Source organism: Ceratotherium simum, chromosome 20, assembly GCF_057802395.1.
Source record: "Ceratotherium simum simum isolate JZ-2026a chromosome 20, ASM5780239v1, whole genome shotgun sequence".
Classification (NCBI taxonomy): Eukaryota; Metazoa; Chordata; class Mammalia; order Perissodactyla; family Rhinocerotidae; genus Ceratotherium; species Ceratotherium simum.
The window spans coordinates 12,363,371-12,389,759 of NC_141919.1; positions in this window are offsets into that span (position 1 = coordinate 12,363,371).

Sequence of the window (26,389 nt, forward strand, 5' to 3'; positions counted from 1 at the left end):
CTATTTGGGGTTTATTGGGTGAAATAAAATGTATTTTTAAAATTTACTTATACTTTTTATTTTTGTAAATGTGGCTATTAGAAAATTTAAACTTACAATATATTTCTGTTGGACAGCATTACTCATCATATATGGCTATTTAAATTTAAATTAATAAACTTTAAATAAAATTAAAATTTCAATTCCCCATTTGCACCAGCAAAATTTCATGTGCTCAGTCACCACATGTGGCTGTTGGTTACCATACTGAACAATGCAGATATAGACTATTTTTATCATGACAGTAAGTTCTGTTGGACAGTACTGCTCTAGAAAACCCAACTCAATAAAGAAAGAACCAAAGAAAAACAAGGAAATCTGAAACAGGTCAGGGTGGTTGAGCAAATAGTTCTTGCGGCCAACAAGAGAAATGACAAATAATTTATTCTGCAACAATTGAAGAGTATTGTGAAATTTTCAAGCTGCATTATTTATTCTAAAACACTTGGGCAACAACAGACAGCGTCAGATGTTTCTCCCATGAAATTTTAGATGTTGCCACCAAATGTACAACACACTACTGTGTACTGTCACAAGTCAGCTAAAACACATGTAAACATATGTCACATCAGTCATTAAGAAGAAGGGTATAATTACACTTTTAAATGTGGGACAGCATTTTGAAAGTAGTGTATAATTTTCTAGAGCAGGAACCTTTGTGAACATATCTTTCCCTGAGTGTTTTTACAGCCTGACATCTTCGGGTTTGTTCAAATCAAGAGTCCCACTGTGAACAAGCCAGCTGCAGACAAAGGAAGCAATTTGTTCTTTAGATGCCATTTCATTGAGAGAACCAGAAAGAATAGTGAGGTAGGCATAAGGTGCAGACAGACAGAAAATCAGGACAGGAGAGGATACTACCAGATTAGAGCAAACAGCTGAAAGATTTTTAAGGTCTGCTTATATTAAAAGGAACAAATTTTTAATAATTGCTTGTAACCAAGATGCTAGCATAACAAATATGTAGTTCATCGTATAAAAGTTGATGTCTTTAGACTTTTTTTATAGCTCTATTGAGGTATTATTGATACATGTGAAAAAACCTGCACATATTTAACGTATACAATTTGACGAGTTGGGACAAATGCGTATATCCATGATACCATCACCACAAGCAAGGTAATAAACATATCCAACACCTCCCAGTGTTTTCTTGTGTCTTTTTGTCTTTTGTGTGTGGGTGGTAAGAACACTTTGCATGAGATCTACCTTTTTAACATGTTTTTAAGTGTACAACACCGTATTGTTAACTATAGGCACTATACTGTAGAGCTGATCACCAGAGCTTATCCATCTTGTATAACTGTAACTTTATAACCACCGATCAACAACTCCGAATTTCTCTGCCAGCCCCTGGCAACCACCATTCTATTTTCTGCTGCTATCAGTTTGACTATTTTTAGATCCCTCATATAAGTGGAATCAGGCAGTATTTGTCCTTCTGTGATTGACATCTCACTTAACATAATGCCTTCCAGGTCCATCCATGTTGTTACAAATAGTAGGATTTCCTCCTTCTTTAAGGACAAATAATATTTTATATATATATGTATATGTGTATATATATAACATTTTCTTTATCTCAGATTCCTCTGAGGATACTAATTATATTTTTATTGTACTTCTTCTATACTCTCCTTTGCATTAGATTATACATTTTATTTTCCTAAAGTTTTAGTTCTCCTGCTTGTATTTCCCATTCAGTCTATTGTTTTTCCTAAGATGTTTGTGATTCTTCATCACATGCTCATCTTTTAATCGAATATTCTGGATGTGTGTGTTATTGGGGATGGCATATGGCACTTCCTATTTCTTTTCCCGTTAGGGCACGGCCACTGAACCAGACAATCTTGGGTTTGAACCGTGACTCTACTAATTTAAAAAAATATGTAAATTACTATAACTTTTTTAGAAGAGGAAAGTCAATTTCATCAGTTCTGAAATGAAACTATAAGGAGAACAAGATTAATTATTATAATTTGAGAATTTGAACTTATATTCATTTTCTGATACGTGAAACTATGAAGTGAGAATAATTGACTACTGGAGAAATTCAGAGAAGTATTTACTATATAAGTCCTTGAAAATTATCAGATTTGGTTAGTAGAAATAAAGTGAATAAGTAAAATAATTAACAAACAGGTACTGGAATCCAAGCTAGATATCATTAAATGGAGACAAAACAGGAAGTGAGAACAGCCAGAATTGTGGAATATTTTGTCTCACTGATGGCAGGAATGAAATGAGCCAAGTACTCATTGGTACTTTTGCCAAGTGACTTTAAGGTTTTAGTAAAGCTCGCACCACACATGAACCACTCCTTTTATCCCTGGAAACAGGGCCATCTCTACAGACTACAAGCATGTGAATGAGAAAAAAAGATATACAAATTAAAGAAGCAGTAATTAGTGAGGGAGGCTCTTTTTAGCGAAAAATCTGGGGAAGAGTTTGGGAAGAGTTTATATCATGTAAGGAAAGTCATGAGGGAAAGAATTCAAGTCATGTTTATAAGGGTTAATCAGAGACTACAGACCTGCCAATTGTTGGGTTTGGTACATATCTTGCTTGAACCACGTGGTGGTACTTCATTGTGGTATTGTCTGTTCTGTACATTGGCACAACTGACTGGAGGGAATCAAGTCCTGAGAAATGGGAGCACTCACTCTGCTGGTGGCGTGTAGAAGTCATCTTGAGCTAGGTATGCTTGTAGCAATCCACTAGACGCACTGCTCTTGCCCTCTTGCCTTGCAGCAGGAAGATTGCCCCTGTCTGGGGTATTGGGAGAAGAAGAGGGCATAGAAGAAAGAGAAAGAGAAAAGTCTACCATAGAAACCAAAAGTTGCATAATACTCTTCAGTCTACAGGCAAGAATTTAGAAATACCTTTTCTTTCACAAACAGTATTCTCTTGACCTTATCTATCAGACATTAAGATTTTACTAAGCTATGTAATCACACCCCAAAATTTCTAAATACTACTTCAATGTTGTTAGTCCGATTTTTGTTCGAGAACAAATGACCCTCCTCAACTTGAAGAATGACTTCCACAAGCATTCTGGTCAGAAACCTGTGGGTTTTGCATGTAACTGGATTCACAGCTTAGGTCATGGTTTACCCTTTGGGAGGTCTGTTCTATAAAAGACCCCTAGAAGCACATTTTATTGTCTATAGTGGCCAAAGCACCAGTGATACTTGTGATGCTTGGAGCATCTTCACGGATATGTCAATTATTGTGACAATCTGCATAACAATAGGACCCTTTGCAGAGATAAGTAACTGGATTATCTGCAATTTAAAGTGCATGGGGGGCCGGCCCTGTGGATTAGTGGTTAAGTTCTTGTGTTCCACTTTGGTGACCCAGGGTTTGCTGGTTCGGATCCTGGGTTCGGACTCTCTCACAGCTCATCAAGCCATGCTGAGGCAGCTTCCCACGTAGAAGAACTAGAAGGACCTACAACTAGGATATACAAGTATGTACTGGGGCTTTGGGGAGGAAAAAATAAAAAAGAGGAAGATTGGCAACAGATGTTAGCTCAGGGCCAATCTTCCTCAAACAAAACAAAACAAAATAAAGTACATGGGACTATCTTCTGGAATACCTCCCTTCTTTTCCCTTACTTTGTCCTTGGTTTTCTAGGGAGGCCTGAGGTATCGTCGTGACTACCTAACTGATATTCCTCCATCTACTCTCAATCTTCTAGATTAATCTGTTTTTATCAGGTGAATCTGCATTCAACAACCTTCAATGGTTCCCCAACGCCTACAAGATAAAAACCAAACTCCTTGCTCTGTATTGAAGTTGCTCCCTAAAATATACGTCTCCAGCTTTTTCCTCTAGATGGCTTATAGTATTTTCCCTCCTTGCTTTTCCTGGTGCAATTTATTTGAGTGGAACACTCTAATGCATCCCTTCCATCTATGGAAACTCTACCCACACATTCAAGCCTATACCTTTCTCTCTAATCACCTAGGGAGTTGTGGTCTCTGCTGATCTCTCTTTCTATTTAATTGAGGTATAATTGAATACAAAATTATATTCGTCTCAGGTGTACAACATCATGATTCAATATTTGTATATATTGCAGAATGATCACCACAATAAGTCTAGTTAACATGCGTCACCATACATAGTTACAAAATTTTTGTTTCCACTGATCTCTTTTAACACCATTCCATGTAATACTTAATATAAAGAGCTTAATAGAGTACTCATTAATAAAATTCTTATAAACAGCCATGTTTTCTACTTTTCTCTCTTTGTGGTTATGTGTTCTCAGGATCATCTTTAACTCATCTTTGAAGGAGCACAGTATCTAAGCCAGTGCCTACTCAAGGTAGTTCCTTAACAAAGATTTATTAAACAACTTAAATAGTGCAATTTGCTATTCACTGGCAATTGTTTATAGATTTTTTTTTCCACTGGCACAACTGGAAAAATATTTACGAGAGCTATCTGTTCACTGAATACATAGATAGATATGGCTTTGCTGCTGGCGACTAGGATTGCCCTTTGGTACCAATTCAGTATATTGGTTATGTCATAATAGCCTTTTTTTGGCTCTTTCTGTTATTCATATTTCATCTCACTTAGCTTTTGGCTCCTTTAGCATCAATTCTGTTCTCTTCGTATTCTTGCCTCATTCCTTACAATTGATGCCATTGTTTTCTCTCCAAGAAGGGCCTTCCTCCCTCCCAATAAGGATTTAGGAGAACTGCTCCTTTTTTCACCACATTTACTATATCCTTAACACTCTTAACATCCCCCAATCCTTGTTCTCCCAATTTTATTCCCTCAGGGGACCCTCAACCAACTTCCATTGTCCAGAGGTGAGACTTAGTGATTTGATAAACTTGGGAGAGCCTTACCTTTCCATGTTTCTCAAAGAGGAATATGCATGCTTTGTTTATGTCATAGAAATATCAGGGGAAATAAGGAAATCAATGTGTAAGATAATGTACAAACTCTAAATTCAGAGTTATACAAATCCAGGCTTATACAAATAATTAAAATTATGCCATTATACATATTCCTTGGTAGCATATTTTCTGCAGCACCTAACAATGCAAGTCATCCTTAGCAAGAAAAATACAAGAGATGCAATTTTTTATCTTGCAATGAAGTTCTCTGCTTAGTTTTGTCTTTCTTGTACGGCCAGGCCTAGGCTTTAAAATTGGCATTAGTCAAGGCAGTAATGACAATTACAGAAACTGAGCAAGAAAAAAAGAGTCCTTTTCCCAGCTAGATTAATGGGAGAAAGCTTAAACCTCTGAGGGAAAGATTTTGAAAGTGTACGTGAAAGTCCCTCTTACTGGGTCACCATTACTCAAAGAAAGGCCTGCTGAAAATAAGAAATTCACAGCTATCCTGCTGACATGGAGAGAAAGAAGAAAACTTCAGAGTAAACCTTGAAGAAACGATTTTTAAAGTAGTGGAGTTGAGGCTTGACCCAGTAATAGGTTTTGAAAGGGTGTTTGGTATCTCTGTGGTTAGTCGGGATGCCCAACAGACAAGGCTCCAGACCCGAATACAACGAGGCTGGAGGCACCTCCACGGTGATATTGATTGACTATGAACAAAGACAGACGAAAGTAACCAGGAGAGCAGAGAAAAATGTATTTTGGGAAAAAAGGTTATTATCCTCCTTTGGGATAACTAATACTACAGCCATAGAAATTCATTTTACAACAAATATTTTTTCAGATTCTACAATGTGCCAAGCACTGGATACAAGACACGTTTCTAAGCCTCCAGGCATTTTCAGGCTAGGTTATGTGTTGTAGGGAGGTCGATGGAAGGAGGGAAGAATCCACCACCTATACACAAAAATCAAACCTGCCACTTTAGCATTGTCAGTACCCCACACCCTATCAAACTGCTCCGAAAAAAGAACTATATCACACAAAATGACTCTCATTTTGTTTCTGTCACAAAATAGCTGGGTAACTTAGAGCCATCACTTCACTTTTCTGCGTTTAAATGACTTCTTGGCCAAATACGAGGCAGGGAGGGGGCAGCAGGGGGAGGAGGAAGACAGTAAACAAAAGTTATTTCTAAATCTTCTAATTCTATAACTTAAATTTGGTTGGGAATTGATATGCAACACAGTGTTAGGATGTGATCTCTAATGATCTCTGTGAACAGAGTCCCTGTGACTCTTTGCAAGAATCAGTTTGCACCAAATCTGTTGGTGGAGTTATCGACGACAGGTGGGGGTTTGCCACAATGTCACTTTCCTTATCACTTACCCCGGTTTCAGGGTTCCTGGCTCTGAGACAGATGGAAGTAGCCCGGCTTCAGCCTGGGGAAAACGTGGAGGTGAGTGAAGCCCCTTTTCCTTTGCTTCCCCTGGATGGCTATTTTCCAAAGGCTGGGATTTAACTGGTTATTTTGGAGTCATCCAATCTGGAGTAACTCTAGGGCACAGAATACTTAATGGCTGCTGGGGTTTCTCGTGATCTGTGCATGCAGTTGCCTACCGGCCCTTGCAATGGTCTCCTGTCCAATCTGCTGTAGCCAGAGGATCTCCCCACCAGCACACTGGGTTAAAGCAGAGAAAAACCAAAAAACCTAGTTGGAACCACTGTCTTAAAGAGGCGACCTTGTCCATTGCAGACACTTGGGATTTCACAGTCATTCATCAACTCAAAAATGCTTGAGCACCAAGTATATAAGGCAAGTAGTGCTCCAGAGCTGAAGTGATGGACAGTAAAACAAGACAATTGGATCTTGCAATCTAAAAGGTGAGAGAGGCAGTACACACATGTTAAACAAAAAAGTAACTTCAGGGGGCAGTAAATGCTATTATAAATCACAGCTCCACCCCTGAATCTGGCTATGGCTGTGGCAATGGCTTCCATGCAAGCTTCAACCAGCTTCATACAAGCACAGCTTGCTGGTGCCTCCTCTTGGGCCTGATGCCTGCCCTAGAGCTTCCCAGCTTGGATGCCCATGGGAGCCTGCTAGGCACTTATTCATGGAATTGCCACCCTGAGCAATGGGCAATGGAAGATGAATGTGGTTCCCATTTCATCTCCATGGAGGAAAGTTCTGAGATGCATTTCATTAAGCACTTCAGAGGGTTCCACCCATTTGAAAATGCGTTCTTGTATTTGCTTTCCTTCCCTACTTCACTCTCCTGTCTCTCACTCCTGCCCCTTGAGATCCTTCCCAAATAAACTGCCTGTATGCAAGCTTCTGTCTCATGTTCTGCTTTCTGGGGATACCTAGGCTACTGTACCACACAAAATACTTGTGCTTCTGCAACTTTATCTACTGATGTACTTCTTATGGTAGTGCAGAATATACTGAGGGCAGGGTGGGGGGAGAGGGAGGTACAGCGAGGGGGCTGGAGGAAGAGATGTGAGAATTATGTTGCAAGTATAAAATATTTTGAAGTCAGGTGATTTATATTAAAAATTCATGTGACTTTTGCATTCTTCACAGTATTTCCATATATTTTTTAATATAAAAGTATTAGCATTGTAACATCTCCGTAATAACTAATGTCCTACAACAGCTTATTGGCCGGCCTCACTGCTTCTAGTATTGTCATATCCAAACCCTGCTTCATAACATTCTAAAATGCAAATTTGATCAAGTCATTCCTTTGCTTTTACTTGTAGCTTTAAAAGGGACAGACCATTTGATGAAGTTCTGATGAAGTTCAAACTCCTTAACATGATTTATAAGGGCTTGCATAATTTGGCCCATGCTTATGTCCCCAGCCATTTGCTATCCTCTCCCTGACATTTATCATCCAGCCATAATGAATTTCTTTGAATCCCTTAAGCTCTCCATGTTCTTTTGCCTCCAGGCATTTGCTCATTCTGTTAAATCAGTTGTAGTCCTCACCCCACTGCTCTACAATCTGCCCTTAAATCAGGTGTTCATTCCTCAACTTCCTCCTAGAAAAATGAATCCCCATCTGAGTCTGAGTTAGATGCTCATCTGTGTGCTTCTGTTACATCCTAATCTTCCCCCATCATAGTACATGTTTCACCCTCTTGTTCTTGCCTATTAGCCTGGATCTCCCATGGAACAGAAGCATAGGGCAATAGGTCACTCCCTTGGTCCCTGTTGACTAGTGCCTTGTATGGCACTGAGAACAAAGCTAATGACAGTCAAGTTAAGGTCCTCAGAGTCACTGAGTTCAAATATCATTCCTCACACCTGCTAGCTGTATGACTTTCGGCAACTCTTGCAGGCTCTTTTAGTCTTAGTTTCTTTATCTGTAAATTGTGGGAAATAATAATATCCTGATTATAGGGTGATTAAGAATAAATGAGATAATTCATGCAATTTAGTAGGACTAACCCATAGACAGCACTTAATAAATGACAGATACTATTATTCTAATAATAATAATTATTATAGTTATTAGGTATTCAATACATACATATGAAATGACTGAATTAATGCAAAATAAAACAAAAATATTTCATATTTTTTCTCACTTTTTAATGAGCAAGTTAGTTTTTAATTGTCTATCAATTTCATAGAAAACAGAGCTGAACTTAAGAAGCTAATAAAACACATAAGATTCAGCATCCTGGAAATTTTTCTTCACTGCTCCATTGTCACAAAGGCAGACACATATGTGGATATGACTGGCATTAGTTGTTTCAGCCTCGTTATAACTAGGTAATTGGGATAATAACAAAGGAGAGTGTGGTAGGCTGAGGAACGCTACCTCCCCTCTTGCCCTCCAAAGATGTCCATGTCCTAATCCCTGGAATCTGTGGCTATGTTATTTTACACCGTCAAAGGGACTTTACAGACGTGATTAAATGAGGGATCTTGAAATGGGAAGATTATCCTCTATTATCTAGGTGGGCTCACAAGGGTCCTCATAAGAAGCAGGCAGAAGGACAGAGTCAGAAAGAGAAGGCGATGTGATGATAGAAGCAGGCAGGTGGCAAAAAGATGATGTAACGTGAAGCCAAGAGCCAAAGAATGAGGACAGCGTTTAAAATCTGGAAGAGGCTAGGAACGGATCCTCCCCGAGTCTCCAGAAGGAACCGGCCTGCTGACACCTTGATTTTAGCTCCATAAAACTCCTTTTTTCAATTGAGATATAATTGACCCATAACATTATACTAGTTTCGGGTATATGTAAGAATCACTTTAGACTCTAATCTCCAGAACTCTAAGAGAACAAATCTGTATTGTTTTAAGTTACTAAATTTGAGGTAATTTGTAATAGCAGCAACTGGAAGCAACCACAGATTTGAGATGTACAGAATATTGACTACAAAGTGGTTTAAGATGGTATGTATGGATTTCTGAGGATGGGGAGATTGGCAAGCATAAATTTATACTGAAGAGATAATCTCTTATGTGAAAAGGACGGAAGACACTCTGGAGATAGAATTCCATGTTTTGTTGGCTATTTAAACCAGTGACAAGTGCTAACCTTTTCTTATTCTAAACTCCAGTATACATATTGGGATCTGTAACCATGCCATTTTAACTACTGTGGCTTTGTAATATATTCTAATATATGGTAGAACTAGCCTTAACTCATTATTTTTACTTTCAAAAATTTTCCAGCTACACACATTTGTGCTTCCAGGTTAATTTAGGAATATTCTTGTCATCTTAAAATAGTAGTATTTTAATTTTCTTTTGGTTTTAGTGGACTTGGGAGGATTTTTAGGAAGTATAAGCATCTTAATTTTATTGAGTCTTCTTATTCATCAATAATGTATATTTATGCATTGAACTAATTTTTCCTATAAGTACCTATTAGAATATTATCTTTTCTTCAAAATCAGTCTGCATATTTAACACTTGGTTTATTTCTAGATGTTTTGTTGTTACTCTTATGAATGGAAGCTTTTCTTCCATTGTCACTGCTATAAACTGAATGTTTGTGTCCTCCCCAAATTCACATTTGAAGTCCTACCCTGCAATGTGATGGTATCTGGAGATGGGGCCTTTGGAGGATGATTAGGTCACAAGAGTGGAGCCCTCAAGTGATTATTAAAGCTCTTATGAAAGAGACCCCAGAGAATGCTCTTGTCCCCTCCACCACGTGAAGACTCAGTGAGAAAACAGCCATCCAGCTATGAACTAGTGAACTAGGAAGTGAACTCTAACTAGACACCAGATGTGCTGCCGCCCTGATCTTGGACTTCCCAGTCTCCAGAACTGTGAGAGAGAAATTTCTGTTGTTTGCAAGCCACACAGTTTATGGTATTTCACTATAGCAGCCCAAATAGACCAAGACAGTTACATTGTGTTTTTCTTAGCACTGACAGCTTTCTTTTCATCTCATTTTGTTTTCAGAGGAGCTCATGTTTGATCTCTTCCTTTTCTACCTTAGTCTACTACCTTGCATCATCTATGTTCTCTTTTATTTCCATGAGAAATGCATTTATTGTCCACAATTTTCTTTTGTTTCCTGGGATAAATATTTTGCTAGAGTAGATTCTTTATCTTTCTCTTGTATGCTATATTCCTTTCTTTTTTGCCTTTTTATTTCTGAAGAAATTTTGCCTTCAGTGCCTTGGTCCATTTTTTAAACAATGAGTTTATTTATTTCTGATGGGTGCAATTCTGAGCATTCTGTTTGCTCTCTGAAGTGTCTGGTTTTCCTCTTGACTTCTCCCTTAGATATCATACTCCATTGCTATCCTTCACTTAAAACAAAACTTAAGAGATGGGCTGGGCATTTTTTTTTCCTCCAGATTTCCAGCAGCTTGGGAAGGGCAAGGTTGGGCAGAATAGCAGAACTTGGCAGCTGCAATTGGTAAAACAGACTGTTTTCCCCAGACGAGTAATTTGGTATTAAAAGACTTGTTCTGAGATATCAGATTATGGAAGGCATGTGGAGCTCTGTTCTCACAGCTCCAACTACTGAGGGTATCGGTATGCGCCCACCATTAGTGGGATCATACCATCCCAACCAATCACAGAAGACCCTTGGCTCCTGGCTTTTACCACATATCTTTACATGACAAAGTAACAGTATTTTAAACTTTTATTAAAGATTTATTTTTTCACCTGACAACATTTTTTAAAAAATAAAATGCATTTGTGTTCCTGCATATATGAAATTGAGTGAAGAACATAAAATTTTGTGCAGATGCTGTGCCACAGTTAGTTGCTCTCACTAGTAAAGTGACTTTCACACAAACTAGCATCTCAGTCTATGCCAATTTAATTTCTTGTTGCAGCAAAATTATCAAGCACTCTATGTCATGGACCTTGAGTCTTCTGCAAAGATAATCAAAGTTGTGAATGTTGAATCTTGATTGCTGAAGGTTCACTATATTCATTGTAGCTTTCCAGACTTCAAAATTGCGGAAATAGGTAAGATTTTCATGATAAGCCCTGTAATAATGCCAGTTGAGATCATTTTGTAGATAGTAGAGTTTTGAACATAAATTTTATCATTTAAGGTAAAAACCATTATACATGCAGAGATAGCTCTCATATAAATATAACTCGGCCCTCCTGAAAAACTCCTATTCATAAAATAGACCCCCTTTTCCATGTAGTTGTGAGGAAAATATCTGAAATATGGCTTAAGAGCCCAAAGACTAAATTGATATGGTGACAGACAAGATGGGGGAAGTTAGAAAATATTTAGACTATGTAATTTTTTCATGTTGGTATTGAAGTGTTCCTGTTCACAGACCCAAGGAAACCACTCTTTCCTGATACCTCATCCACTCGGATTTGCACATAGAGCTAAAATAAGCCTGGCAGAGAGAGTGTAAAGGTCATTGAAGGAGAAAGCCTCCAGCATTCAGCTCACTGCACAGGACCACTGCTTAACTGCTTTCCTGTGTCACTGCTAACAAGTTTTGAAATCCCACATCTAAAGGAAATAAAAGGATTCCTGAAGAAAGTTTTCCTTTGTTCCCCTTGGAAATGATACTGCACTTATTCAAGAACCCAGTGTAGTAGGTATTTGAGCAAAGTTACTACAAAGAAATAGTCAATGGAATAGGACAGGCAACATTCAGTAACATCCTCTGAGACGTTCAGTAAGAAGGCAAGTTTAAAGATGACCATTTCAGCTTCAGGGAGGCAGCCAACTAGTTTTTAAGTCCTGTAAAATATAGAAAAATGTACCCCAAATTTTGATGTCATCTTAGACTTTGTCCTGCACGTGTAATCTCTCTCACTCCTTTGACATATCCTCATTCTCCTTTATTGCATACTAAAATAAAAACACGTCTCATTCAACACAAATGAAATCCCCTGCAAATCTAAGAGAGACTGATGGTTATAAGCTCTTGGACATCGATTCCAAGCATCCTGTTACGCTGTAGGAAACCTCATTGCTGGAGGAGAAATTATGGCATATCAGCAGGCGCCATTTTATTTGGGTGGGAATATCCTTGACTAAGTAGATACTTGCAGTTTTCTGAAGTACCAACCTGACAGCTGCTTCTGTGACCTGCAGTTCCCTCCATGCCATCCACAGTAATGCTATTTCTTTGACTCCCAACATATTCCATGGTTGTGCTCACCATTGACAGATCTGTATGGATATATGTCTTCCTTCACTTCAGAATGAAAAGATGAATCTTGAAGGAAAACCCTCTTGAGTTGACATTTAAACAAGTAATTTGGTTTTGGGGAGAAAAAATAATTTTAATTTATCGTCATTTTGAATCTGTATCATCCTAATGAAATTGACAGCAAGGCAAGATAAAGCTCTTCAAAAATACCTATGTCTTGTACAGAGGTTATGTGTAAGAATGTCCTTGCTTTAAAGGATGACGTGTACTGTATTAAGATGGTTTCATACATATGTATACATGTATCTGAGTATATATGTATATATATGCACATGATTATATTTGTACACCTATAGAATGCATACATATGAAGAAAAAATAGGAAATACTAACAATTGTTAAGCCTAGGTATGGATATGCAGGAGTTACTTGTATATTTATTTCAATTTTTGAATGCTTAACATTTTTGTATGATTAAAAAATTTCAAATACTGATATCCATATTAAAATTTCAAGGCACAAACAATTTGCATTAAGATTTTTTCCCCTTTATGTAAGGCCGTGAACTGTAGAATGAAAGATACATATTAAAATCAGGAAAGCAACCAGCCAAACCAGTTTGCTTTTCGAAAGAGGCTGTAGCATGGCACGGCGGGACTCAGGATCTTGAAACAGCAGTCAAGTACACACCCTTCCTTTCTTGCCTCCTCGCTTCCTGATTCCGTCTGCTGCCTGCTTCTCTGCAGTCACAGCCAATAACATGCTTGGGATAGAATCGGAACTTTTCTCAACTGGAGTCTCCCATATGTTCATTACAGAAAATGTGTTTGCATTTTCACTGCAACACACCGCATATACCGACGCTGCCTGACTGCGAATTCATAGCTGGGAGAGAAGCGGCACTGGCAGATGAAGTGAAAGAAAGTTGGTGAGAAGTAGAATTCCAGCCCAAGAGAGTCGCAGAGTTTCACAGGACTTTCTGCTTGGCATAGTTCTTATTACAGAATGCCTTGCCGTTGTTTACCCCGCCAGGGCCCCTTTCTGTTTAGACATGGCTATAATTTCATCAGTTATAGCAACACATGAACTTTCTCAGCGTGAGACCCTAAGTGAGACAAATGTGTCTAACTTCTTATTGGTTGAAGTCTGTCTTTAAAGTGATTTTCTTTTTTCCTAGCCACTGATAGTATTGATTCTTATTTCATGGAGGCCTTTAGATTCACTGTCACTAGCATATTCCACTTTGTAGAAGGGATAAATGTTATGTTACGTAGATGGATATTATGTAGATGGATACATGGATGGATGGTTGGATGGATGGATGGATAGCTGAGTGGATGGAGAGAGAGAGATTGAGAGAGAGAGGTAATCATATTTTTGTCTTGCTCTTGGCTGATCCTAGAGCCTACTATTAGAGAACACATGGAAAAGGTCTAATATGCAAAGAAATGAGAAAACTTTATTTACTGAATCCACATTTCTGTGCTGCTTCCAATAGATAGCTGTTTGGAGCTTTGCAGCACCTGTCTTCATAAAGTCCATGACCTTCCTAAGGTTTCTAACTCCTATTAGTCAGACCAATTTTGCCATATTAGGATCAAATTTATTTTGTTATGGATTAATTGAAATTTTCAGTTGCCCACTATATTAGTTTGCTAGAGCTGCCATAACCTAGTACCACAAACTGGGTGGCTTAAAACAACAGAAATATATTCTCTCATGGTTCCAGACTAGAAATCTAAAATCAAAGTTTCAGCAGGGCCACATTCCTTATGAATATTCTAGGAAAGACTCTTTCCTTGCCTCTTAGCCTCTGGTGGTTGATGGCAACCCTTGGTGTTCCTTGGCTTGTAAATGCATCATTCCAGTTTCTGCCTCTGTCTGCACATGGCCATCTTCCCTCTGTGTATATTTCTGTATCTTCACATGGCCTTCTTATAAGGACACCAGTTGTTGGATTTAAGGCCCACCCTAATTCATTATGACTTCCTCTTAATTTATTACAGTTGCAAAGACCCTATTTCCAAATAAGGTCACATTTTGAGGTTCCCAGTTGCAAGGAACTCTGGAGAAACACTATTCAACTCCCTCCATCCACCAAGAGATAAATATATTAAAGGGATCAGTCTTTGGCCTCAGGTTCTCTGAGTCATCTCCCAGTCACCATTCTCTACCTGTGTGACTTTAGAGAATTTACTTAGCCTTTCCTGGGCCTTGGTAAACTGAGGATAATAGCATCTATTTCTGTGTAAATTGCTTAAAATAATGCTTGGCACAAAGCAAGAAGTCAATAAATGTTAGTTCTCCTTTGTAATCATCTTCTTCTTTGTCCTGTGGTTATTGGTGAACAAATGTATATGCTCCACTAGGCAGGGAACTATTGGAAGCCAGGGTCTGTGCTTTATCTATCTTAGCATGCCATATGCCATCAAGTACATGCTTGTTATATGGCTGTGCTCAGTACATTTTTGCAGATTTGATAGAAAAAGGAACACTTTTCAGATTCTGTCTGAATTCTTAACTAATATGACAAGTTTTCTCTTGTTCTCTAATGGAGTTCTGGTAGAAAACTTTTCCGTCTGCAGAGATCACACGTGAGATACACAAGTCAAACATTTTGTGCATTTTCTTTTTTGATGTGTACATGAAAGAATGCTTTTAAGATAATTGTAATATCAGTAAGTTTTTATTTATTAGATACTTAATATGTGCTAGGCACAGATAATACATTATTTCAATTTCTCATCCTCACAAGAACAATGTAGTGTGTTTGCTATTACTCCAGATTTACCGAAGACAAAATGAAGCTCAGAGAAGCTAGGCCAGCTATGATGCAGAAGGCCACAGCTATAACAAGGGACAAGGCTGAGATCTGAGCCACCTTAAGCTGGCTCCAAAGTCCTTAATCTCCTCCCTCTATTGTGTTGTCATCTTTCTTTTTTATTATAACATTACAAAAAACTTGAGAAGTAAGGGGAGGGAATTATCTACTATAATTCCAACACCTCATCACAATTTCTATATACATTTTGCGTATTATCTTCTAGTCTTCTCCATTAGTCTATTTTCTATCATTGATATCGTGGTACACCACGATTTTGTGACTTGCTTTTTTCAGCATCTCAAGTGCTTTTTCACTATGTATTTGTCATATACCATGCATCAATTATCACCATTTTTCTTTTTCTTTGAGTGGTAAATAAAATATGTGGTCAATCAAATAAAAATCTTGGTATGTTATTCATACTCGCTATGTCTTGACCTAATTTGGAAGATTTTTTGGGGGGGGGGGAAGAAGGAGAATTCAGAGGGAAATTCAGGGAAATCACAAATAAGAGCATAGCCATAGATGGAGACAAGGTAATTTTTATTCTGAACTCTGAAGGGATAGTTTCCTGTCATTGTCTGAATAATATTTTCACCTGTTAAACACTTCTGGGTTTCATGCTCTACAGAAAAGCCAAAACAGAACAAACTATCACATAGCACACATACACACACATACACACACACACACACACACACACACACACACACAGACATTAAGATCGAGAGGGAAAGAAAGAGGGGCCAGCCCAGCGGCATAGTGGTTGAGTTCACGCGCTCTGCTTTGGGGGCCAGGGGTTTGTGGGTTCGGATCCTGGATGCAGACCTACACATTGCTTTATCAAGCCATGCTGTGGCAGTGTCCTACATACAAAATAGAGGAAGATGGGCACAGATGTTAGCTCAGGGCCAATCTTCCTCACGAAAAAAAAGAGGGAAAGAAAAAGAATAAAGATTCCCAACAAAATTTAAAAGAAAAAGGTAGAAACTACTGAATCTGTTGGGTTAGCTCTATTCTAAAATTAAACAGGAACATAAATTATTAGATGCCCAAAAGGAAGAGAAAATCTTAACCTGTGTGGCAGGTAACTTACTGAATTATTTTTGACTGATATTCACTATTATGAAAAAGAAAATCAGGGGCCTGGCCCTGTGGCACAGTGGGTAAGTTCGGCGCACTCTGCTTCAGCGGCCCAGGTTCCTGGTTCGGATCCCAGGTGCAGACCTACACCACACGTCAGCCATGCTGTGGCGGTGACCCACATAGAAAATAGAGGAAGACTGGCACAGATGTTACCTCAGGGACCATCTTCCTCAATCAAAAAGAGGAGAATTGGCAACAGATGTTAGCTTAGGGCAAATCTTCCTTAGCAAAAAAAAAAAAAATCAGGAAGACTGAGTGTTCTCTGTATTTTTCCTTTTTTCATGTCAAGATCTTGATTAGACTTTTGATTCAGGGGCAGTTGGAAAATCAGAAGATATTTGAGGACAGACCCTTTTCTAGGCTTGGTAAAAGCCTAAATCTATGGAAGACCTTGTGCCAGGAGACCCAGAGAAGAAGAGAGAGAGGCAGAGCTCTGTGGGGTACGTGGAGGGGAGAGTTGTGCTGAAAGCCAGAGGATGTGGAGAGAGGGGAAGGGAAGAAGAGAGAGGGGGAAGGAGGTGGGATGGAGGAGGAAGGAAAGGAGAAGATGCTGCCTTTGTGGTTCTCTCCTTTCTTTTGAGCGGCTCCAGTTACTGAAGAGCAAAAAATGTTCTTTTGAAAACTACATATGTAATTTTAATTTTAATTTTCTAGTAGCCACAGTAAAAAAAAGGAAGAGGAAACAGGTGAAATTAATTTTAATAAGATATTTTACTGAACCTTATATATTAAAAATATGATCATTGCAACATGTAATCAATATACAAATTATTAATTAGATATTTGGTATTATTTTTGTCATCCTAAGTCTTCAATATCAAGTAATGTAAGTTTAAGTGTAAATGTAAGTGTAACCTGCACATCATTTCAGTTCAGACTAGCCACCCTTTAATAATCATCTGCGGCTAGCGGTTATTTTATTGCCACACAGCTCTTTGTAATAGATATTTGAATTTTTAACTCTTGAAGTTACCCTAAATATTCTTTTTTTTTTTCCTACTGAGGAAGATTAGCCCTGAGCTAACATCTTTGCCAATCTTTCTCTATTTTGTGTATGGAACACCACCACAGCATGGCTGATGAGCAGTGTCGGTCCACGCCTGGGATCCGGACCTCAGAACCCGGGCTGCCAAAGCAGAGCTCTCCGATCTTAACCACTATGTCATGGGGCCGCCCCCCACAAAGATTATTCTTAATCTAATTATCACACTTTAAAAGTGAAGTAAAAAATACTTAGAGAAGTTCAGCAAGGAAGATGAAGCAAGATAACTTAAATCTGAGAGTCTGCACAAGTGGCTCCAACTCCACAGTATGCCATATTTGCTTCTCTTTTGTTAAATGCTGCTAGATGCCTACCAAACATCCATTCCCTTTTTTTTTTAACTAAATATAATATGGAGAGAAAGAGGCATTAATATGATCAGCATAAACCTACATTTCTCAGCTTCCCTCGTGTGTAGGGCTGTTCATGAGGCAGTTCTGGCCAATGAGTTAAAAGCAGAAATATGAAGGCAATTTCAGGGTAAGATTCACTTTTCTGAAGTAATGGCTCGTCTCGTGTTCTTTATTGTCTTCTTTTTCTAGAATGCAGATATGAGACTAGAGGACAGGCCGCCATCCCATGACACTGTGATGACCAGGGGAATGAAAGCCACACTCTACAGATGATGGACGAGAAAGATGGAAAGAGTGTTGATGACGCGGAGCTGGTGTGCCAGCCAGAAACTGTAAACTATCCAACTTCATATTATGGAAGTATAAGCCCTTGTATGGAAGTTACACGCAGCAAAGTGTAATTCTTGACTGATATTTTCATTTCAAACATCATTAAATTATTTCACGATCAATAGACTTTTAAAGTAAAAATTTCAACTAAATACTGATAATTCTCAGCAGGCTAATATTTATTAGTAAATATACCAAATATAGGAACAAAAAAAAATAAGAAAAAGAGAAAGATGTATTATTTTCCCCTTATAATGTACATAGGTCCTGAAAAGAATTTTTTTAGCCCTCTACATTGCTATACAGTTTACCAGAACAAAATATGTTTATATCATAGTCATGGTACAACACCATGTTCACGTACGTTAACGCCTGTTAAAATGGAGAAAGAGCTGTCTTCCAGGCTGGTGATGTACTAGGAGTTACGAGATCTTAGCTCTTTTCATGCTTCTGTCACAAACAAGTTGTCTTTGGGCAATTCAGGTGTAACTCAATTTTCTCATCTGTAAAGCAAAAGATCAAGGTAGTGGAGTTCTGAATTCCCGGGCAGCTTTAGCATCCTGCACATCTATAGCAGCATTTCCTCCAGGAGACAGGATTCACAGCCTGATTCCCTCCCATGTTTGGCCTCTGGGGCTGTGCTAGTTTAAATTGTTAGATTAAATTTTTGGCAGCGGTAACTCTTAACCATCCACCATTTGCAACTCTGACAGTATTCCTTCTGCTATGGAACCTACCCTTTTAGAAGACTCAACTTATTCAGTATTGCACAAAGCACCTTCACAAAATTTCAAGTGAAAAGGATTTCAAGGAAGTCAGATTTAGTACCTATTTTCTCTTTCAGAGATGCTGAGAAATTATTTTTGGTGAGCTAAGAAAACAGAGACTATTCATACAATTGAACGTAATCTGCATGTGTGTGTTTTAAAATATTAGAATCATTTCCTTCATTCTATTTACTATTAGGCATTATTGAAAATTCTACCTCTTTTCATTCGCTCTTAAAAAAAAAAAACCCAAAGAGTCTTTTTCCAATTTTAAAAACTCTTGGCTAAATACTGGTGCTATTTTCAACTTAGAGTAACTGGCAACTTCACATTTTGTAAAGTTCAAGAAGAGCAGAAACTCAGCTTCTGAATACGCCACTCTGTCAGCCAGTTAGAATGAACAGGAAGCAGACAATGAAAGGCAAATTTCTGGAAGCCAAACCCTCCTTTCCTGTGAAGAGCAGACACTATGAAGACTGGTTTTCAAATCTCATCCTTCAGATGGTCATGTAGATGGGTGGATGGGGCCCACTTCTATTCATTCTTCTTCCATCCAGGTCATTTATTAGACCTCCAATTAAACCTTCTATTATACTTAAAATCATTTGTAATACTATTGCTATCAAAAAACATGTATTCTACCTCACAATATGCCTGCAAACCATGATTCCAAGGAGGCAGTGTTGCCTAATGGTTAAGAGTGGAGGAATAGTAGAACACCAGATCTGCCACAATGAAAAAGTCACTCACTCTTTACTAACCCTTAGTTTCCTGTTTTCCACCGTAAAATGGGGATAATTAGAGTCTCCACCCCATATAGGATGATTGTGATGACCATGTTAGATAATAATGTGTGAAACATTCAGTTACTCTTGGTCATGGTCAGTATTCAGTAACTGATAACTGTATGTCAGTATTATTACCTTCATCATTATTGTTTGAAGTAGTCATAATATTAATAGCACTAACATTTCTTAACATAGTTTTCCTTGGTGATAGCATTAAATACTTCCTCTCTGCTGTTACATAAACTAAGTAGATTTCTAGAGCCATCCCAATACATTTAATTTTAATGGTTTTTATTTATTTATTTATTTATTTATTTATTGGTTTCTTGAAATAGTCTATGCAGGATTCTTGAGAGTAAAGATAAGACTGTATTCATCATTGTATGTACAATGTCCAGTGCAGTGCCTCATGCATAAATGTTCATGGAACATGTCACTTTTGGATGACAAGCAACAGAAATGCTTTCTGGTGGCAGCTACCTGCATTTTTACTCTATATCATAAAAAAACTATCTATTGATCCTAAAATAACAAAATGTTAAATGGGAGTCTTTCATTGTCTTATAACTGATGCAAAATCTCTAAACTGAGAACAAAAGATACCAAGTACCTCCTCATTCTTAAGAGAGCAACGATCCTAAAAACATCCTTGCAATTCTTATTAAAAGCAGCAAACCTGGTGCTGTGACCATTACTGCCCATCCTCTCCAAGTATCTGTAAGAGACAATACAGAGAATCCAAGGGAATGTTAAAGGCTTGAGTCAGAGAACTAGGACACGTGTACTTCCACGAGGAGGAGGGTCCACCCCTCCTAATAAGCCAAGGGAGAGGTCTGCAAGAGAATTACTTGCAGAGATTGATGTTTTCGAGAAGGTGAAGTTGGCTTCTCATTCCCTGATATGTGTCTGCTTAAACAGTGGACTTTCTGTGCCTTCCTCCGCCCTGGAAGAGAGAGAGAGAAAAAAATTAGTGATAAATTGCAAGGAAAAGTGAGAGAGGTGAGGAGCAGACTCCACTATCACCTTCTGACAAGATAAGGTGTAGGAGTTTCCCATGGGCCAAAGAGACCCCTAGAAAGTGGCCCACCCTGAGCCATCTGCTGATGCCTCACTCAGGACGGCTCCAACAGTAAAAATTGAGAGTGGGGAGTTTCTCAGTGACCTGGAGCTGAAGAGGGTGTCTGAGGAGGTCAGCTGGAGAACATATTCACAACAGGGTCCTGCGAAGGAAGTGATCAGTCTGAGGACCGCACACAACTGCCCCGGTCAGAGAAAGCAGCGCTGGGATGCTGCCCCGAGGAGGGCACCAGGCAGAGAAAGACTTTGGCTCTTTGCTTGAATCTTCTCTATCCAACTCCTAATTCAGAGGGGCGAGCAGAGAGAAAGGAAGAGGCAGAGCAGCCGAAGGGCATGGAAGGGAAAAGGCTTGAAGTGGCTATAAGATGGAAGTTTTAAGACCGGACTGGAGTTTTTTCATACTTCAGTATAAAAAGATCAAGATAAGACTTAAACCAAGGGTAACTGGTTCCTTATGGAACATGCTCGGATGTTATCAAGGGGTGTGAAAAGAAAGTTTAAAAGAGCAAGAGTGAAGGCAGAGATGGAAGAAAAAATAAATCTCTTTCCCATGTGCCCCTATGTAGAAAAGGCTGCTCATTGCATCCATTACACTCACAACCCTGTGGAGTAGCTGGGTGGGTAGGCAGGTCGGTCAAGGTTAGCTGTTAAATGTGTCCCCTATTGTTACAAAGTAAATGAGCAGAAGTGGGGATTCTGAAGCAGAACTTCTGACCGTGCCAAGTTCTCTTTCCGCTACAGGGCACTGCCTCCTGTAATAAGCGCTTCCGCTTATATTGCACCTTGAAATTAACAAGCACTTGGGTGAACCACTTCCTTGCCAAGAATGTTTAGTCTGAACAAAATTCCGTTGAACAAGGTGTCAAAACAACCATTAAAGATGTTTCTAAGAGCATTATCTTAGCACTGCAGGGAGTTGACGTGATGTAGAGAAAATACAGGATTGGGAATCCGGAGGAGGCCTGCATTCGGGTCACAGCTCAAGGAGGAGCATTGCAGAAGGGGCATGGCGTTTGTAGTCAGATTGAGATCCAAATTCTGGCTCTGTTATTTAGCGCTGTTGTTAACCTCTTTAATCCTCTGTTTCTTCATGCATAAAATGGGAAAATGGCACCTATTTATAGAGCTGCTAAGAGGAATAACGAGATAATATAAAGGCATAGGAAAGTGACTGGATCTGAACCCAGTAAAGGTCCAATAAAGCATGAATGTTATCAAATCTTCATCAGTACATTTTCTGCTCTGCTGAGCTAAGAGAACTCTTGTGATGATGAAATACAACAATATAAATGAGAAAGAACTTTTTAAAGTGAAAGTTATTTTAAAATATTTATTTTTCTTGTTCTTTCCCTGGGAGATGTCTCTCTTCGAACTCCAGGAACACAGGGTGAAGATGAAATGGGGAAATTCCTTCTCCTCTTCTTAGAAAACAAATTCTAATCTCTCAGAACCAATTTGCTCTGTATTTCCTAGGCTACAGTTACTTTTATTAGTATTTTTATATATACCATATCTTCTCAATTATAAAAGACATGCATATTCATTGTAGAAAATGTGGGAAATATTACAAAGTATTTCCTTTCAGTTTTTTCTAGATAAGAATATTTTTAAGAATCGGGCTTATATGCATATACAGTTTTGCATCCTGCTGTTTTAAAGTTAACCTTATGCAATAGGACTTTTTTATTAGGATCCTTTGAAGCTTGGTTGAATAGCTGAGCCAGTAAACAATAAAAAGCAGAATTGTAATTCATCAACAAGAAATAGAGAATGTAAAGAGAGTCCTTTAAAGGTGTTTATTGTTGCGAATAACAAATACTCACAGAAGAAAATGCAAAATATATGGGTACAGTTTATAGAAATATAGGAAACCAAACACCCTGTGTAACTATCTCACAGATTTAGGAATAAAACATCTTTAGCTCTTTAGAAGCCCACTTGGGTATTTGCTCCCAGCTGTATCCTTCTTCCTTACAATCCCCCGAGACGTAACCTCTTTCCTCAAGAGTGAGATGCAAAATGTTTAATAACTGTGTGGCATGTCATTTATCACAGCCAAGGGTGTTTTCTCCCCATCCAGGGTCTCAGAGGCCAGAGGCACCAGGGTGTGGGAGCCGTCTCCCTGCCACTTTTCCTGTATTTTGATTTTGCTTATAGGGTTCTTTGCTATGTCATTTATTTAAACTTCATATTTAATTGAATTTAGCAATCTTTTCTCTTATTGCCTGTTTTTTTAGGGATAGCTAGAAAGGCTTTCTCCACAACTAGGTTATAAAGGAATCTATTGATGTTTTCTTGTAGTACTCGCATGATTTCATTCTCTACATTTAGATCTCTGATTGGTTGGCAGTGCTTTCTGGTATATGATGTGAGGTATGGATCTAGTTTTCTTTTTTCTCAATAATTTCAGATGACACTTGTATTATAAATTAAATAGATTGGGTCCATTTCTATGTCTTCTTTTATGTTCATTATCGTGTTTGTCTATTTGTGCGCAAATACCACACTGTTTTAATTATAGGGACTTGATGCCATGTTTTAATGTCTGGTAGAGCTAATCTCCCTTATTGTTCTTCTTTTTGAGGGCTATTCTAAGTGATTTTTCAGGTTTATTTTCCATGTAAACTTTATAATCAAGTTGTCTAACTACAAAACAAAACCAAACAAAGCAAAGCAATACATGTTTGTGTTTTATTGGGATTCCATTAAAATTATATATTAACTTGGGGAAAACTAACATCTTTATAATGGTGCAACGCCCACTAAGAACAAGATAAATCTTTCTATTTATTCAAAGCTAGTTTTGTGTCTTTCAAAGATATTTTGAAGTTTATCTCTTATAGATTTTTGTCTGTTTCATGTTAACTTTATTACTAAGAATTTTGTCACTATTATGCCATAGGGTTTTTCTTCTATTATATCTTCCAAATGGTTATAACGTATACATAGTAAGGTTATTGATTTTTTGTTAATTTTACAGTATGCTACTTAGTGATTTGTTTATTGTTTCTGTTAATTTTGTCATTTATTCTCATGGATTTTCCAGGTGTACTGTCATCCCATGTACTAATAGAGATAGTTTTACTTCTTTTCCAATTCTCACACCTCTAATTTTTTATACAGTAGTAAAGATAATCAGTATCCTTGCCTTTTTGTTGACTTTAGGAAACTATTTCTAGTGTTTCCCCATTAAATTAGATGCTGGCTTTAGAATTGATAAAGCTAGCTCACACACACACAAATCTGCATACCAATCTTAGATATATATGTATGCAAAATTTTTAAATAAAATATTAACAAATGGAATCGAACAACACATTGAACATGTGTATTTTTCTAGAAATGCAGAGATGGTTCAAATACAGAAAATCCTATGACATATTTACCATATTCATAGCTCAAAATAAAGCTCATGTGATTAGTTCTCTACATGCTGATCCTAAGTTCAACAAAATTCAACCATAATTCTCAATAAAAAAACTTAATAAAAATAGGAATTTATGAATACTATCATAACATGATTAATCTGTCCATATCTATAATTATATTCACAGATAGATATAGATAGATAGAGAAATAGAATTCAGCTCTAAATGCGGAAATACCAGTTTTCAAGGCAGAAAGACCATGGACATTTCCTTGAAGTCAAGGATTATTGTTTAACATTGTGTTAGAAGTATAGCCAATGCAATCAGATGGGGGTTATGATGTTATTTAAGCCTGAACAACTTGAATTTATGGAAACGTGTAATTATGACCGGTTTGCCTGTGGGTTGGTTATAGCTTGGATGATACCCATGTGAGTAGTAGTAGAATGGGGATGGATTTTTTGTGAAACAAAGGGACGTTTCTACCTTCCAGAGATTTGAGGAATAGCTTATCCTGGGATCTGAATCACCCAGGGAGCTTATACATGTCTGCTATAGAGTGAATGTTTGTGTCTGACCAAAATTCATGTTGAAACCTAATTCCTAATGTGATGGTATTAAGAGGTGAGCCTTTGGAAGGTGATTAGGTCATGAGGCAGAGCCGTATGAATGGGATTAGTGCCCTTATACAAGAGATCCTAGAGAGCTCCCTTGCCCTTTCTGCCATGTGAGGACACAGCATAAAGACAGCTATCTACGAACCAGGAAGCAGCCTCTCACAATATGCCAAATCTACTGGCACCTTGATCTTGGTCTTCTCAGTTTCTAGAATTGTGAAAAATAAATTTCTGTTTTTATATGCCACCCAGTCTATAGTTTTGTTATAGCAACTCGAATGGCCTAAGATAGAAATTGGTACTGACAAGTGGGATGTTGCTATAACAAATATCTAAAAAATGTGGAAGTGACTTTGGAACTAGGGTAATGGGTAGAGTCTGGAAGAGTTTTGAGGTGAGTGCTAGAAAGGTCCTACATTGCTATGAACAGGACTTTAAAGACAATGAGCTATAAAGCATCATCTTCTTAGAAAATGCCTAGGTAATCCTGAACAGAAATATGGATCATAAGGCTATTCTGATGAGGTCTCAGACAGAAATGAGGAACATGATTGGAAACTAGAGGAAAGGTGATCCTAGATATAAAGTGGGAAACCATTTGGCTGAACTGTGTTCATGTTCTAGTGTTTTAAAAAGGGTAGAACTTGCGAGTGATGAAATTGGATATTTAGCTTAAGCTATTTCTAAGCAAAGTGTTAAAGGTATGGCTTGGCTCCTCCTGACTGCTTATAGTAAAATACAAGCAGAGAGAAATGACTTAAAGATGGAATTGTTAAGCAAAAAGCAAGCAGAACTTAAATATTTGAAAAATTCTCGGCCTATCCATATTGTAAAAAATGAAAAAGCATGGCAGGAAGAGAAGACTAAGGGTGTGGCCAAGTGACCATCTGATAAGGAGATTAGTGTGATCAGCTGTCTCAACAGAAGCCAGGAACTATTCTCCAAGACAATGGAGGAATGACCCCAAAGACAATTCAGAGATCACCAGGGCTATCTCCTTGGTTTCAAAAGTGGGGGACTGTGGCCTCGTTTTCAACAGACCAGATAGCCTCCATCCAAAGCCAGGGGGGCAGGGCCTCCCAGAGCCTTGAGGGGCCCAACCTCTGCCAGGCAAAGCTGTGGAGGCAGAACCACCACCCCAGTCAGTCCAAAATGTGGGACCTGCACCACCATGGGTCTGAGCCAAAAAGGATTATTCTTGAGCCTTAAGATCTCATGGAGTTTGCCTTCTAGTTTGGACTTACTTGGGATCAATTACTCCTTTCTTCTTTCCTATTTCTCCCTTTTGGAATGGAAATGTCTATCCTATGCCTATCTCACTACTGTATTTTGGAAGCTCATAACTTACATGATAGTTTCACAGGTTCACAGCTGGAGAACAATTTGCCTCTGCATGAATCATACCTTGAATCTCATCCATACCTAATTTAGATATTTAGTTGAGACTTTGGATTTTAGACTTTAGAGTTGATATTGGAACGAGTTAAGACTTTTGGGGTTGTTGGGATGTAATGAATGTATTTTGCATGTGAGAAGGACAGGAATTTGAGGGACCAGAGGTGGAA